The sequence below is a fragment of the Stegastes partitus genome, unplaced genomic scaffold (genome assembly GCF_000690725.1).
Source record: "Stegastes partitus isolate 25-593 unplaced genomic scaffold, Stegastes_partitus-1.0.2 Scaffold746, whole genome shotgun sequence".
In the NCBI taxonomy this organism is placed as follows: domain Eukaryota; kingdom Metazoa; phylum Chordata; class Actinopteri; family Pomacentridae; genus Stegastes; species Stegastes partitus.
In genome coordinates, this window is record NW_007578477.1 from 1 (window position 1) to 16337 (window position 16337).

Sequence of the window (16337 nt, forward strand, 5' to 3'; positions counted from 1 at the left end):
TTTTTTACTGTGTTGAAGTGAGAAAATATATTATTTTCCAGATATCTGCTGTTATTTCAACAACAACAAAAAAGTATAATTGGTAACAGGAAATTGGTAAATTAATATTTAAACAGATATTTTTGCAGATTTTGGCAGATAATTGCAGATAATATTGAGTAGAATCACAGCAATAACGTATTAATTTACATGTTGACTAAAAACAAACAACACTGTACATAATGCCCACATCAAAAATCTGCACTTTACAAAATAAGTTATTATTTTACAATATATGGTTGTAAAAAAAAAAAAGTCTATTTTACAATTTTTAAAAACTTTTTCTTTTTTCTACATTTACACTGTCTTTTACAAGATTTTTTATTTTATTTTTTTTTTACAGTGTACAGTCATAAGGAGGTAGTAGCACTCAGCTGGTCATAAATAACACTTAATACTATAAATAATACAGACAAAGCCAACCAAACACCTGTGAGACTCATGCCACCGATCAATCTCCATTTCTAACCAGAAACGTCGCAGCACAAGACAGCAAACAGAGTCGAACGGGAAAGTGTGCGCCGACATGTGACCGACGCTGAATGCAGCGGAGAGAAGGCAGGCAGGCAAGCAGGCATGCAAAGAAACAATGGAGTTATCCTATTAGAGACAAATCCACACAGAGGCACAGATTTACGCCGAAACACAAACACAATTATTGGCACTGACCTTGAAGCTCCAGTAGTTTGGTTGTTGCTAGAGGGGGGAGAAAGAAAAACAAAGAGGGGCAGGGAGGGTGGAAGAGGGGGAGAGAAGAGGACCGAGGGTGAGACTTTTGTTCCCAAGTGTCAAGCAGCAAAATACCAAAGTACAGACGCTCAGGCAACAGAACGGCTGGTTGGAACCAGAGCCGACACACAAAGTGCTTCATCACTCAGGTCACTGAGAACTACTGTGACTAATGAAGTTTTAGAGGTTTAACGGGACGGTGTTGTCATGCAGTCAGAGGCACCACTTTGCTTAAAAAAAAAAAAACGACCACAAACTGTCATAAAGGTCAAACAAACCAACCACCGAACTGCCTGATTTTTGCACATTGGTCCTGGTGAGAAAACAACGTGCTAATTATTGTGATGATAGCCAGATTAACTTGCGTTGTCCTTCACCGCCATCATAATAGGACTTTAATTGCTTGTAATTGCTTCTCAGCAATTAATCAAATGTTTACAGTGACTTCACACTGGCTAATGACGGAGGCCCCGGCAGCTCCTAGAACCAGCCCTCCGTCTCCCTGGATGCAGACTCGGCTGGCGTCGGCCCAGCAGCAGGATTAAAGCAAAGCACAGACACTGGATTAAGGAGCTGCCATTTCCACTTTATGTGGAGAGACGCCAGGACTCAGGTCAACGTCCTCTGGCTCCTTAAAACACAGCTACCGAAGCTGCATGTGTTCATCTACGATACATGTTCATCTGTTAATGCACAGTATGGCTCAAAGTATGTAGATCATCCCACTTAAATACCTTCCGGCTGATGGATGTGAAGCGCTGAATCTTTTCTTTCAACACACACAGCATGATTTCTGCCATCGTTCTAAAGCACTGCCTCGATTAAAAGGTCCCACGTGGTGAAAATCCATTTTTATTGTATTTTGTATGTTTCATAACCCTGGAGGTGCAAAATAAAAGCTGTGAAAACACGAATTTTATCCATTTTCCAAATAGAAATAATAACACATTTGCATAATGCTGCTTCTGGAGTCGTTTCTGCCAACTCTAAAATGTCCCGGCCAAGAACAAAGCTCACCGAATGTTGGACGTAAGAGTGAACACGAGAGTCTTCATGCACTCCCAGCGTCTGAGCAACCAAACACCCAGTGGAGTACTTTTATTTTTTAAGGCAATGTAGGAACATGAACGTACAAATCATTATAACATTGCTGACATTAACAAGGTCAGAGCTTTGTGGAAACTGTAAAAGCTAAAGGACATTCAGAAATGACCATTTAAAACCGATAAACAAAGACTGGATAGGTAACTGCTGCCTGTTGCAAAACAAATGCTATGAAAGCCTAAACTAGATGGCCTGAGAACTGCATCCAGTTTCTACACAGAAATAACAACACATTTGCATAATGCTGCTTTCTAGAGTCGTTTCTGATAACTCTAAATGTCTCGGGCAAGAATAAAGCTCATTAAATGTTCTGCTGTTAGATGCCAGAGTGAACAAGAGACTCTTCATGCACTCCCAGCATCTCAGGAACTGAACAACAACATCTCAATACTGAGAATGTGGCTAACGTCACCATTAGCTTTGATCATATATTCACAGGTCAGAGCTCTGTGGAAACTGTGGAAAGCTAAAGAGCATTCAGAAATGAAATAATGGAAACTTTAGGACCATTTGAAATGAATAAACAAAGACTGGGTGCTTCAGTTAAACCTAGCTGGTGTTTACATCCATTAGCTTCCCTCCTGCTCTCTGTGCTCACATATACTCTATTCTAATACAGCGAAATTCTCAATAAAGCTGTTCTCATTTACAAACTTTCTGTTTTCACACAACAAAACTATGAACAGAAACGCAGCCTGTTCAGACTTAATGTTAACCAGCAAAACTAATGATTTTGCAAAATCATATGACAAACTAACCAAACACTCGAGTTAAAGACAACAACTGCGACATGAACTTGGACATATCTGCACGTTAAACGAACGCTCAGAGAGAACGTTAGAAGCAACAGAATGCATTCGTCTCTCAAACTCATTTAAATTCATGCCAACAGAAGAGTTTTCTCCCTGAAGTTAATGCTGAACGCTTCAGTGAAAGGAAACAGGACTTCATTGTGGTTTCATCCAAGAAGCTTCCTCAGTTCTAACGTAATATATTGGAAGGCGTATATGTTCAACTGGAACAGCCATTTCTAAACAGAAGACTCACTTATTTGGTATTTACAATGCAGTCCTGAAATCCCTGAAATGTCCCCATTATTCACTACTTCGGTCAGGCGAGTGTTGGGTCATCAACAGGCCTTGAGTCATGTGATTTGAGGGTCTAAATACCTACCTGGGACTCTCCATCATTCAAGTTAGAACTGAGGAAGCCTTGGATTAGAGGTAGAACATCTTCAAGAACCAAAAAGATAAGTCCAGCTGCTTTTTACAGAAGCACTTCGTATAACCATGACACCAATGACTAGAATCTACAAGAACACACTGTTTCTGAAGGGAGCTTCAAGTACAGCAGATAAACTATATTCAAAGCTACAGACAGCAGAACGTTCTGTTCAGAACAGGACAAAAAACAAGGAGTCACGTCGTCAAGATGGAATAAACCATCATTGTGGTGGTTTGAGATGAAAGTGGCCAATGAGGGCTCCAGTGTGGGGTCACAACCACAGGTATGCTTTTAGATGTGAGGAGTGCAATGGAGGCAACTATCCAGATGTTCTCCTTCCCTGAAACACCAAACCAATACAGGCTACACCTTTCTACGACCACACAAACACTGGGTTTCAAACTCATTTGGAAACTTTTGCTCACATTACAAACACAGTTCACTGAGGAAAGAAATGAGCCATGCAGCTGCTGAATCCTTCTCAGTTTTAGATAATCAGTGGTGAGTTCAAATGTCTTTGTGGATGCCGTATGCTCCTGATTTGCATAAAGTAGCCTGGACTTCAATTTTATGCAAATCAGGAGCAGCTGACATTATGTTCAGTCTCTCAAAATGCAATGCACACGACGTAAACAGCGCTTATGTTGAGAATGAATGAGAGGAGCAGAAAATAATCTTAGGGATGGGAATAGTCTATATTTTCTATTATTGTCAGGAAATTCCAACAATGTGTTAGCTTTCTCAGTAGTTTCCTCGCTCTGCTAGTTTGCTATTAATGAAGACTTAGATCTTTAAAAACTGGTCACATAAATAATTTCCTAAAAAAGTCACTCAAACAGGAGGAAACACTGCAGTAGTTGTAATTTTCAGCTGCAGATAAATACACATTTGGTGGTTTAGTGGGTATTCGTGGCAACGCTGAGTAAAAAATAAACTGAACCACGTATTGGTATTCAGGAACATGTCTCCCAGAGCAGCAGCGCTTCTGGCTGATGAGCTTCTATTAGCTTTCGGACATAATCGAGCTCTGAGGAGCAGAGTATCAGGCTCTGATAGACGGACAGCACTTGTTAGCAGCGTCAATTGATTGTTGGTTTTGTTTTTAATGGGATCCGCTGACGAGAAAAACGCGCACCATCTCCAGACTTATTCATTAACACTTTAGAGTCATTACAGTCTACAAAGAGGAGAGGGAGCGGCGTTGTTTGAGAAGGATCGGCCTCCGCTGAGATAATTGCTTCCCTGAGATTTCCTCGCTCCTTCGCCGGGTTTTGTAGTTATGAATTATCTACTCGTAAATTCTTGTGTTTTGAGTATAAACATCGGCGGCACTGCGAAGCTCTTGTGACGCATTCCTCGAAACTACTTCCACAAGCTATCAATTATTAACAGCAGTAGTTGGCTAAACGGTGGGAGAGCGGTGCTTACACATGATCCGTCGACGGAGGGAAACATCACGGCCACAGCATTCGGTGCAATGAAGCTTCTGATGGTGTTTATGTGTGTGTCCTGTTAAACCCGTGAGCACAAAGGCAGGTCCATGAGGACGTTTAACCAGTTTAACATGGAGGAATCTTTACAGTCCTACACCAAAACACATTAAACCTCTAAATCCCAAAACCCAGCGGCTGGTACGTTTCAGAAAAATGCAAAAACAAACCGTGAAAGCAGAAACAATCATTGGATTTTTGATTTCCTGTCATGTGACGTAGAGTTCCACTGGAAAAACGAACCAAATCTTAGCTTGAAATCGTCAAAACCATGTTATTCTACGTGTCTTATTTTAAAAAAATCCCCAATAATAAGCCATTTGCACCAGATTTAGTAGAAAACAAACAAACAAACCTACACCTGATAGAAACTCAGGCTGTTTTGGCTGAAGTGCAGGCAGTGTTTTCACAGAGCAGAAACTAATGAGAGAGACTGAGAGCAAATTAAAACACAATTAAGCAATAAAACAAATGCAGCGTGGCTCAAAAGTTGTCTACAGAGAAGAAAATTGTCCATATGTTGTGTGAAGATACAGTCGGCACGGTGAAACAGCTTTCTGGTGTTGGTGTGAAAAAACGGTCGAGGGAGCAAACGTATGTCTGAAAATGCCGATAACATGTGAAGCCCCCATGTTTTGCCAGAAGGGTTAGGTTTAGGGAAACATCTAACTGACAAACTGTTGCAGCTAATTAAAGAAAAAACAACGAATACATACGTTGCACAGCAGTACCGGCTTAGCAGGGGGCAAAACCCACCGTGCACTACAGTAAACAGCCTCAAGCCTTCATTACAGTTTGATTCTGTCTGAATGCAGCTTCGGTAGCCATCACCTACACCTCCTGTGCTTCTGTGCAAGAAAAATCCTGGACAGACTGAAACCAGGAATAAATAAACACAGCTCGTCCACATACTTTTGCAGAAGTACATTATGCTGGTTCACATTTGGTCATGACTGATACGTGAGCTGCTAACAATTCTCTCAGCATTTCCTGAATGAAAGTTTTCTTTTTCTTTTTTTTTTTAAAGCAACGCTATTTCCCCGCACAGCTTCCACTCATTATGTCGGACTGATGAGGGCTGAATGAGCTGAATCAGAAAACAGATCTAAACCCAAGGTCTCTGCACACTTCACTTCAGAGCCTTATTTAAGTCCTTCCACCAGCCAGAAAGAAAATAACGTAAAAGAGACAAATGATGGCGGCACTCCAGAGAGGGGACTTTGTGCAGCCTCCATACGGCCGCTTTGCTGCGTACAATAAGTCTTTTAACAGATACTTAGGTTCGTTTCCTCCCATTAGGACGGCAGTTTCCAGTCCAATTCATTGGTTATTTAGCTGAACATCTGAATAAACAGTTTAATCACTACGGCAGGATCTGACCCTCAACCTACCTGATGAACGTCCAGCACGGTGCCGCCTTCTTGCAGATGCTGGTGCATTATAAAGAAAAATGAGCTTTTTCCTCTTTTAAAACGAGAAATTAAGAGAATTGGCAGACATTTGATTTCTATTTGTTCTACAGTTTATTTTGTAGCTGAGCTTAATAATTCAAGAGGCCACATTATGCACATTTACAGGTACATCATAACATTTTCAGGATCTGTTAGAATATGTTGACGTTTTAATGTTAAAAAAATATTTTTCTAGTACTGTCAGAGAGACGATGAAAAAGGTACCTGACTGTTGTACAGCACGGTGTCAACATCAGCACCTGTGTTAGACGTGTTTTTTCGACCACCCGTAGGTGAATATTTGCAGTTTCACCGTGGCAGAGAGCAAACATCACATTCAGTGTGATGTCCAGCCTTCATGTGGAGGATCATGACTGGTGAATAGATGTGGGCCTGCAGCTACCACCAAGAGAAGAAACAGCAAGAAAGGAGCACCAGGTTAGATGTGCCCTAACAGTCATGGCAGAGTTCTGCTGTAACGTCCTGAGATGTCTGAGGGAGGACGTTCAGAACTGTTGCCTGATAACTCGTGAATTCTCCGATTCACTGTGCACTCAGTCACAACGCAGTCATTGTGGGCATTTTTGGGCCACAACAACACAAGTGTCACTCCAAATCACACTGAAGAGGTCGCCATTTTGACAGAGTTTAGGAGATTCAGCACTCGTTGCAGATGGGTGCTTGACATTTTAAAACAATGGGGCTTCCAGTGAGTGCCACAAGAGCTGCAGGAGCACTGGGAGCAGTGCATCTCTGCGCCAGGTGACTACAACTAAGGGAGCATCCTAATTTAAACTAGTCATATTTTTTCAATTTTATAGGCCCAGTTTTGCAGAAATTGTCGCGGCAAACAAAAACCGCTCCATTTCAGCTCCTGTCCCTTTAAGGCATCTCTGCTCTGATTGGTCAGCTGGCAGACAAAACGTCGCTTATGTATGTTTGAGTGTAGACACTCCAACAGAAGCTGCTCTGGTGTGGAAATAACCGTGAAATGCAGGACAGCTGTAGCTCCAGCGTCTTCTGTTGCAGAAAATAGCTGCTTTAGGTGGATATTTTGGGCTTCTTCTGTTGCAGACCTTTAATATGCATAAAGAGGCAGCAACAGAACACAGTGTAGGAAAGCAGGGACCCAAAGAGCAGAACACAGGCTCTGTAACGCCACAAAGCATTGATTTCCCTCCACTGTGCTCCGTGTTCAAGCAGCAATAAAGCGGCTGATATGATAAACACTTACGACAAGTGACACCTGCATAAACATATTGATTGTGCTGCTAAAGATTCCTCATCAGCAGCTACGATAACTCAAAGGTTTCACGGTCGACAGCTCGCACACTTGACTGCTGATTGTTTTCACTGATGATTAATCATAAACCTAATTGATTAGTGGTTTTGTCTATAAAGCGTTAAGAAATGTCCATCACTGTCCAAAACACCGCCGATGACCTCCTTAAACGTCTTGATTTGTCCACAACCAAAAGATATTCAGTTTACTGTCACAGAGGAGGAAAAAAGGCAGAAAATATTTGATTAAAAAGCTGCGATCGTAGAATTCAGAAAGTCTTTCTTATTCAAACTCGATCGAAAAAGTTGATTTAGTGTTTGACAGCACCTGGACGAATCAAATAACAAGTGCAGCTCCGTTATGGTGGAAAACAGGCGGCAACAAAGCAAGACAGAAAACTGGATTTAAAAAAAAACAAGCCAAATAAAATGAGATAAATATAAAATACGACAATATAAATAAGACTAACAGTAATCAAAAGCCATTGAAAACGTGACTGAGTTGAGATTTTTCTTGTGTCAACGGAGAAAGAACGTTTGATTAAAAGATTATTGAAAAGCTGCAAAGGATTTCTCTCAGAATAAGAAATAAGAGATCTCTCTACAATACGAGATTCAAAGCGGACGTCTCCGTGAGAGGGTGAGTCAACAGCTGACTGATGTGTAGAGCTCATCGCAGACTATCTGACTTGTAGCCCAGTCGAGAATGAGGGTCAAAGGAACAAACAACGAAGCAGCGTCTTGGGTTTATCGTGCAGAAAACGCTGCTGCAGAGCTTAGGAACAAGAAGAAGAAGAAGAAGAAGAAGAAGACAAAGACAAAGACGAAGACGAAGACGACGAAGAAGAAGAAGAAGAAGAAGAAGAAGAAGAAGACGAAGACGACGAAGACGACGAAGAACAAGAAGAAGAAGAAGCAGCTCTCCAACTACTCTGACTGTGCTGGATGATTACAGAAGTGTCTACATCACTACAAAGAACACCTTCCTTTCCCCATTTGCAACCAAATACCATTAATCATATGAAAGCATCCACGGTTCAATTACCTCTTAAAACATCCAGTGGATCGTGTTTCGTGTTTGCAGCGCTACCTTCTCAGGTTGAACACAGACGTGTGCAAATCTACAAAAAGCCGTCACAACAAACGATTTGCAGCGATTTGGGCGAAGACGAGAGCGTGCGGGATTGATCTGGGTAATGCAGGCGCCACGGCGATTCACCGCATTTCTGCACGGCATCAGATATTCATGAGTGAATAAGCAACAGCCGGAGTTAAAGTTCAGGGCCAAAGCACATCCACACAATAAAAATAAACACTCATCTCATGGTTGTTTGTCAAACTAGTAAAGTTGCACTTTTCATGCATGTTCGTCACCGTTTTTGCTCCAGCTGCCAGGAAGAATCCATTATTTGTCAACATCTGAGCATTTTTGATAGTCGAGGAATTGATTTGAGTCATTTTTTAACAATAAAGAAGGATAAAACTCTCTGATTCCAGCTTCTTAAATGTGAATATTTTCCAGTTTCCTTCCTCTTCTATGTCAGTGAACTGAATTTCTTTGGGTTGTGGACAAGACAAGACATTCGAGGAGGTCGTCCTCGGTTTTGAGTAACACCAATCGACAACAAATGATCAGTTAACTGGGAACGTAACAGACAGATCAATCGAACAATGACAACAATCACGAGAAAGTTTTGGTTATAAAATATCGTCGCTTCATCGTTTTAGACATTTAAGTGACGTTATGGCCAGAAACACGTTTTGTGAGTTTTAACCACCAGATTTGAATCAGTTCATCGTTGAAGTTTGTGCCAAAGTTTTTGAAATTCAATTCAATTCAATTTTATTTGTACAGCACAGTTTACAACATATGTCATCACACAGCGCTTAACATGGTAAGGTATAGACCGTACAAATTTAAACAGAGAACCCAACAATCCAAAGTTGCCTTTGGACTTCCTCTGAGCAAGCAGTTGGCAGCAAACTTTATGCAGTGCTTCCTAATAATATTGCCTAAGGGAAGCATCAACAAGGTAAATAATATTGGTCCCAACACAGAGCCCTGTGGAACTCCACAACTAACTCTACTGCGGGTTGAAGAACCATCATTAGCATGAACAAACTGGAATCTGTCTAATGAATATGATATAAATTCCCTCCAGGAGTTCCTGATTTGTGTGTTAACAAGAGTCGGACGGACACGAGGCCACAGAAACCTTTAACTACCAAATTTAATCTATTTTCAGTCCATGTACTGCTGTAGACAAATGAAGAAAATCTTCAACAGTTAAAACTGTTCCCGCTTCATTTATCATGAGGATAAAGAAATGTGCTTTTTAACTTTTTTGTGTCGATGAACTAAATATTCCAGTTTACTGAGTGGTTCTAGTCTGCAGCTTTATTGGCCTAAATGGATTCTAAATCAACATAAAAAGTTGGTTATTTTAGATGAAATGATAAGAACTGATTTAAAAAACTAGAACGAGATCAACACAACATAACGCAGACAAGCTAGCTGCTGTTTCTAGATGATCGTTGGCTGTCCAGCTGAGACACACAAATTGCTGTTTACACTCGACTTTTTAAACAAAATGCAGCCGCACCAACGACTTTCATAACATGGAGTCAGCTAGTTCGGAGCTGATTCCAAGTTAAAGTTCGGTAAATGTTAAAGAATCAAGACCCAGCAGTCTCCATTGGGTCGGACCAGTTCAAAGTTGAGAAAACACAGGGTGTTCACAGATAGTCTGTTCCTCCTGCTGCCAATAATCATGGATCAATAGCGGAAGGCTGTTGATGGAGAGCTTTTCTTGTTATGGAAGCAACACTGGAGATGGTCCACGTTGGAGTTTGGTCGGATCAACCAATGAATCGATTAGCCGGCCTGGACACTACGAACCTACAACTTATTCTTAATGTGTGCCCGACATAGAGAAACTCCCTCCATAATGCTGCTACATCCTGATTGGTAGATCGTGACTGGAGCACAGAAAAGCACAAATACAGAAAATCTCTAATGCAAAAAGGCAGAAACTCATTCACATTCAGCAGCTGATTGAGGAAAATACAGTTTCAAGGCCTTCCATTTAAATACGGAGCTGAACTTTGGGGTCATTTTACAAGGAGCTGCACGTTACTGCTCAGGCGTCTTAATGCAAGTCTAAATTTCATCACAGGCGCTTTCTCGGGTGAAAAAAAAAAAAAAACAGCAAATTTGCTCAATAATTAAAACTAAGGTGTAGGTGGAACTTAATTCATGTTTGAGCAGCTGTTCGGGGAGCTGCACACATCCACCAGTATTTCCTCTTTTTTTTTTTTTTTCTCTCTGCTGGCGTCTAAAAATTCATCTTGTTTTCTGTTGAATATGGAGCGAAAGGAAGTCGGACAGAAGAAGCAGGCTTTGGGAAACAGACCTCAACAGGCCTGTGGGGCTGCCGTGACCCAGATTTCCGAGCTCCGTGTGGCATCCAGGCCTCTGTCCAAAGCCTGGTGACCGAAACTGAGCCGCCACACCTGATCTGAAGCCTCGGTCTGCTCCAACCCAACACAAGCATTTTAATCCGTCAGTCGTTCCAAGCAACTAGAAACTGGCTGCTTTGTCCTGAATATCCACGTATTTACTTCTGATGTGATTCCTAAGCAACTATCAGCCATTTAGGTGTTGAGATTTCTGACCTTTCAGGAGAATTTCTAATCTGAGCCACTGCATGATGATAATTTGGCTGTTTTGGTAGCTATTGTAGTTAAAAGTGGTATTTTTCCTTCAGCGCTGGCTCAGTCAGTCTCTCTCTGACTCGCATACGAAACAACACATTTATCCGCCGCCACGTTCCAAAGATGAAGCGGTCGATATCTGATTATTTTATAAAACAAATGAGGAGAGGGAGAGCCGGCAAGAGGTCCGCCTGATTATGAGGCTGTGGGACGATGCCGACTGAGCCAGTGAAGACTTTAAATTGGGGATGTCGAGGCATTTCTTAACGGATCGGTCTCGCCGTGAACCTCAGGCCGATCCTTTACTTACATCGGCTGTCACACTGGTGTCAGAAAGGGAGGGCGTGATAGATGCAAAATTGTTTTGCTGTTTTAGTCAATAGATAAATGATTTGGACAGCGAGGCGGTTCTGTTAGATAATTTACAGGACATAGGAACCCTGGTCCAGTCGATCCCAGAGCATTTTAAACACATAATACATCCGGTTGGAGGTCATCAACCTTGACTCAAGTCTTTGTCATGGTGCCCGTTTTGAGCTGCGACACATGCTACATGCCACAAAGGTAACTGCTACTTATGCCACTGGGATCACAGTTTGATTTAACATGCTGTTAACTTAAACATCACAGAAGTGTTCGTCATGGTGCCCATTGTTAGCTAGATCATCACAATACTTTCTGTTTGCCAACATGAACTGCCTGTAGTCTGAGTGACGCCTCCTCTTGCTGCTACAGCGCTAAACAGTAAGAGGTGCCACCTGGTGGAACAACCAGGTACTACAGCGGATCTACAACACATTTCCTGACACACACATGTAGAGAAAACAGGTTTTCCACATTTCATACAATGTTCTAGCGTTACTACAAGGTTCACCGACGTAATATTAAGCAACAGCTTGGATGCAGAGATGCAGTTGTTTTCTTTATGCATTGCAAAACTATTCTGTTGTCAAACACAATCACTGGACTGACTTTTCATAATTTTAATGTACTTAAAGCATGTGGTGTCGAGGAAAATGTGCCCAATTAATAGGAATGACAAGCACAATTACTATATTTTCAAATTAAAACAGTATCTGGTCTGGATTCGCTGCAGATCTACGGGTTGTAAATTTAAACAACCAATAACCGGCACGCAATGTTGATTTGCTAAAATCGTGCTGCAGCGAAAAAAAGAGGTGCAAATGACTTGGAAAGTTGGTACCAGTGGAATAGTTGGTTTAGAGTTTCTTAAACTTCAATAAGCATAACAACAACAAATGGAGAAGCAGACCCACGAGAGCTTTAACATTTCTCCAAAAAGTTTCTCCAAGTAATGAAAGAAATGTAAATATTTTTCTTTCTTGGCTCCAAATTACCGACGTTGTGAGAAACTTTCAGACATCTTTATGCAACCGTTTCCTCCCATTCGTGCATCACAGCGTTCCTCAGACAATCACGCCGCCATAATGATAATATTTAGCGAAATTATTCAGCACTTCTCGGTAATTATAGCAAGCTTGGTGTATTTTTTTGGGTCCTCACAGGCCGTTTCCAGAAAATGATGGCTAATCTTTGTTGTAGAAATTCTTCTTGGATGTTTGGGAGTTGCTCGGTGTGACTCAGTGCGATGAATCACGGCTCTTTTCTTCGCACAGCAGAGGAAAACAAACATCGACTGAAAGGACATACACTCTGCAGCCGAAACACCGTCATCAGGTAAACAAGGGAACATCATGACCTCATGTAAAGATTGATGCCCGATACAGCTGCTGCCGCTCTTTTCCTTTAACTTCTTTTAACTTTCTTTATCGTCACACTTGTTTGGATCATTGACTGTTTGGGAGAATCCTGCTGTTTTTTTTGTTGTTACTATCGCTCTCATTCGACGGTGCTGCTGTTACTCAGCAACTCCACGCTCGCCTTGTTTGCACCAGAGACCTGCTGATTATGCTGAAGCCGGCCGACATGGCGAATAAAACAGCAGCAGCCCTGCAGAAATCAGGAGGAAGATGCTGAGAGGATGACGAGGAGGAACGAAGCAGTGAAGGGAAAGAGGTGGATTGATGACGAGGTTAATCTTTCTTTTATCAACACGGCCAACGTGACATTAAGCTCTTCAAACGCCCCCAAAATTTACAATTTTACGCCATTTGTTGCATGTTTTCCTGTACACCTCAAAAATAGATGTGAAATCAAGCAACCGAGATGCGACTCAGGTGTAGATTCTAAGCTTTAATTCAAGGCCTTTACTATGAATACTGCAGTAACTGTTCAGGAATCACAACCATTTTTGCACTGAGTTCCTCCACAGGCTCCAGAGTAATTGAACAACTGACTGATGAGCAGTCTGATGTCCAGGTGTGGCCAGTTTCCTTCTTAATCAATGACTCATTAAGGAGGCCTAGAGTTGATCTGAGCATTCAATATGCAGCCCAAATACGTGGCGATGCAAGGGAAGGAGCTAAAACTAACTTCAGAGCAGCCAGATCAACAAATTCTTTAAAAGAAGGCATGCACTGGCAGGTTCAGCAACACCGCAAGGCCTGGAAGAGCATGACTGACACGACTCTTTCTTCACGGCATCGAGCCAAGTCCAGAACACTCTCGAGTGTCGTCGTCAAAGTATAAAATCAAGCGACGCCTTCTTGGAGACCACTAGTGGCACTAAAGGCCGCACAGAACAGAACAGACCTCTAAGAAAACCTCCAATAAGGTTCTTTGTACAGACATCTGAACTTGCATCAGGGTGACGGAAGGGAGAGGAAGAGCTCATGAGCCGAAGCAGACCACCTCATCTGTCAGACGAGGACGAGGCATCAGCATGTATGTCTGTCGATGGAGCCGAGTCTCTGGTGTTTTTATTGATTATGTGACAGCTAATAGAAGCAGCAAGATGAATCCTGAGGAGTGCGGAGCTACACTTTCTGCTCAGATCCAGTCAAATGCTGCAAAACTCGTTGGACGGTGCTCCACAGTGCGGATGGAAAACGACCCACAGCAGGCCGGGAAGGCAACACGGGAGCTTCTGAAGGCAAAGAAATGAAATTGCCTTTATTTCTGATAGAAGCAGCAGAGGTAGATGGGAATTTGGGGGAAAAGAAAGCAGGATGATGCAATAAATGTTGGTAGAATTGAACCGCTGACGGCTATCGAGTCACCCCTGAAATGAAAAGTTCCTAAATGGCTGCGTCGGTAACCTGATCTCAGTCCTCAACTGGGCTGCTTTTCACTGACTGCAGACAAAACTGAGGGTAGAAAGACCCACGATGCAGCTGAAGGCGGCTGCAGTAAAGTCCTGGCAGAGCATCTTAAGGGAGGAAACTCAGCATATGGTGAAGTCCGCGGGTTGCAGACTTGAGCCAGTCATTCACTGTAAAGGATTTGCATCCAAGTGGTAAAAATAAGCCTCATATTTATAATTGTGTTAGTGTGTCCAATTAGTTTGGAGCCTGTGAAAACGGAAGGAGAAAAAAAATGGTTTTAATTCCTAAACAGTGAACGCAATATTTTTGTTGAACGCCTTAAATCAAAGCTGAACGCTCACACTTCAATCACATCTCGACTGCTTCGTTTAAAATCCATTGTGGCGTTGTGCAAAGAAAACTGCATAAAACTCATTGATCTGAGCGTATTTGTTTCACAGAGACGCAGCTGAATGTCGGTTCGGGTGGACTGGAACACATCTGTACGATAAAGGATGCCATTCTGGTCACATTACTGCTCGGGAACATTTCAGCAGCTCAGACACTGAACTGTTCTCACATAAAGCAGAGCTCCAGACTAACCGCTTAGACTGGTTTTCATTTAGGGAAACCAGCATGAAATGTAGAGTTTCCAGCATCACGTTAGAGCCTGTAAACGAGAATAACGGTGCATATAAATGCTTTTGTTACTCAGGACGATCTGGGACTTGATGGTCTATATTGTACGCAGGCATTTCTTCTCACTGCTTCTTTTTGCTCTTCCAGCCTCGTACCCAACGTGACGCAGGACATTCTGGTTTTTTAACTTTTTAGAAATTCAGAACGGCGATGCTCCGACAGAAAAAGCTCCATAGCTGGTGATGCAGTCAATAAACGCATACTGAACATACGTGTGGCGGGACCAATGTGCATGCCGTTTACAGAATGTCACCTGAACGCCTCACATGCAGGGTGTTGGCAAGGAACCGTGTACACCCGCTAGTTGGCCGTGCACATAGAAGCTTCTAGTCTCCAGCAAAAAATTAGCTTGCAAACAGCAAATAAGGTGAAACAGAGCACAAAACAAACCCTCAAGATCAGGACTCCAGACTGACTCTGGAGCTCCACTGAGACCAAATCACTTTATTCTATATTTAAACCATGAAGTACTTGTCAGCTGGTTGCAACCTTGCCTGCTGATGAATAGCTGTGTTTAGCATAATGTAGTCTTGCATTGATGTAAAGATTGATGGTGACTTCAGGAGAAAATTACTTTTGTCAGCAGTCTTTTCCTGGACGTTGTCTGATGTGACTCTGGTCAGGTTCAACTCCTCACTTGCTGAGCTGAGCTACCAGGCGGGCTAACATAAATGTGACTCGCTGGCTTCAGTCCACTCAGGCAGGTGAGTGATTTTAGAGATTCAGGGTTCGAACCTGCCGGGTGTTTTCCGTGTAAAGCTTTCTTCCACGGTCCAATGACAAGACAGCTGATTAAACAGTGACTCTAAATGTGTTTAATGTGTGCATGGTTGTTTATTTCTTTAGATTGGAAGGCTTCACTGTCACACGCAGCAATAACAAGTTATCAGTGAAATTCTTAGTTTGCCGTGTCTCTGCTTACTGCCACTCATCACTGATCAACACTCAGGCAGACAAATACGTGCGCAGAAACACATTTACGATGCAAAAGGTGAAGATCTCCTCGTGCATACTGACGACACTGTGTTGACTCGTCCACCAGCTGCAGGACAAACCGGGTACAACTGATAGACACGCTTCACTTCGGCAGCCTGATCATTTATTTGCCTTCCTGTCATCGAAAGTTTGCGTTCAATAAACGCCCTGCTTAATTTCACATCTCACCAGTTCACTCTCTGGAGCATAATCCTGTCGAGGATTATTCCTCAACATACAGAACCGACGGACCTCTGTAACCTCCAGCTGCCTTCAACTTTTAAGCAGTTCCGGGCTTCATAATTACGAGCTGACAAACGGGCATCGACATCAGCACCCCTCTCTCTCAGGTTCTCGTCACAATTATTGCGACGGTGACAAACAGCTGATAATTGTGAAGTCGAGCGCCCATTGTGCCGCGATCCCTCGTGTGCATATCCTCACACTGAGCTGTGTAATCACCTGCC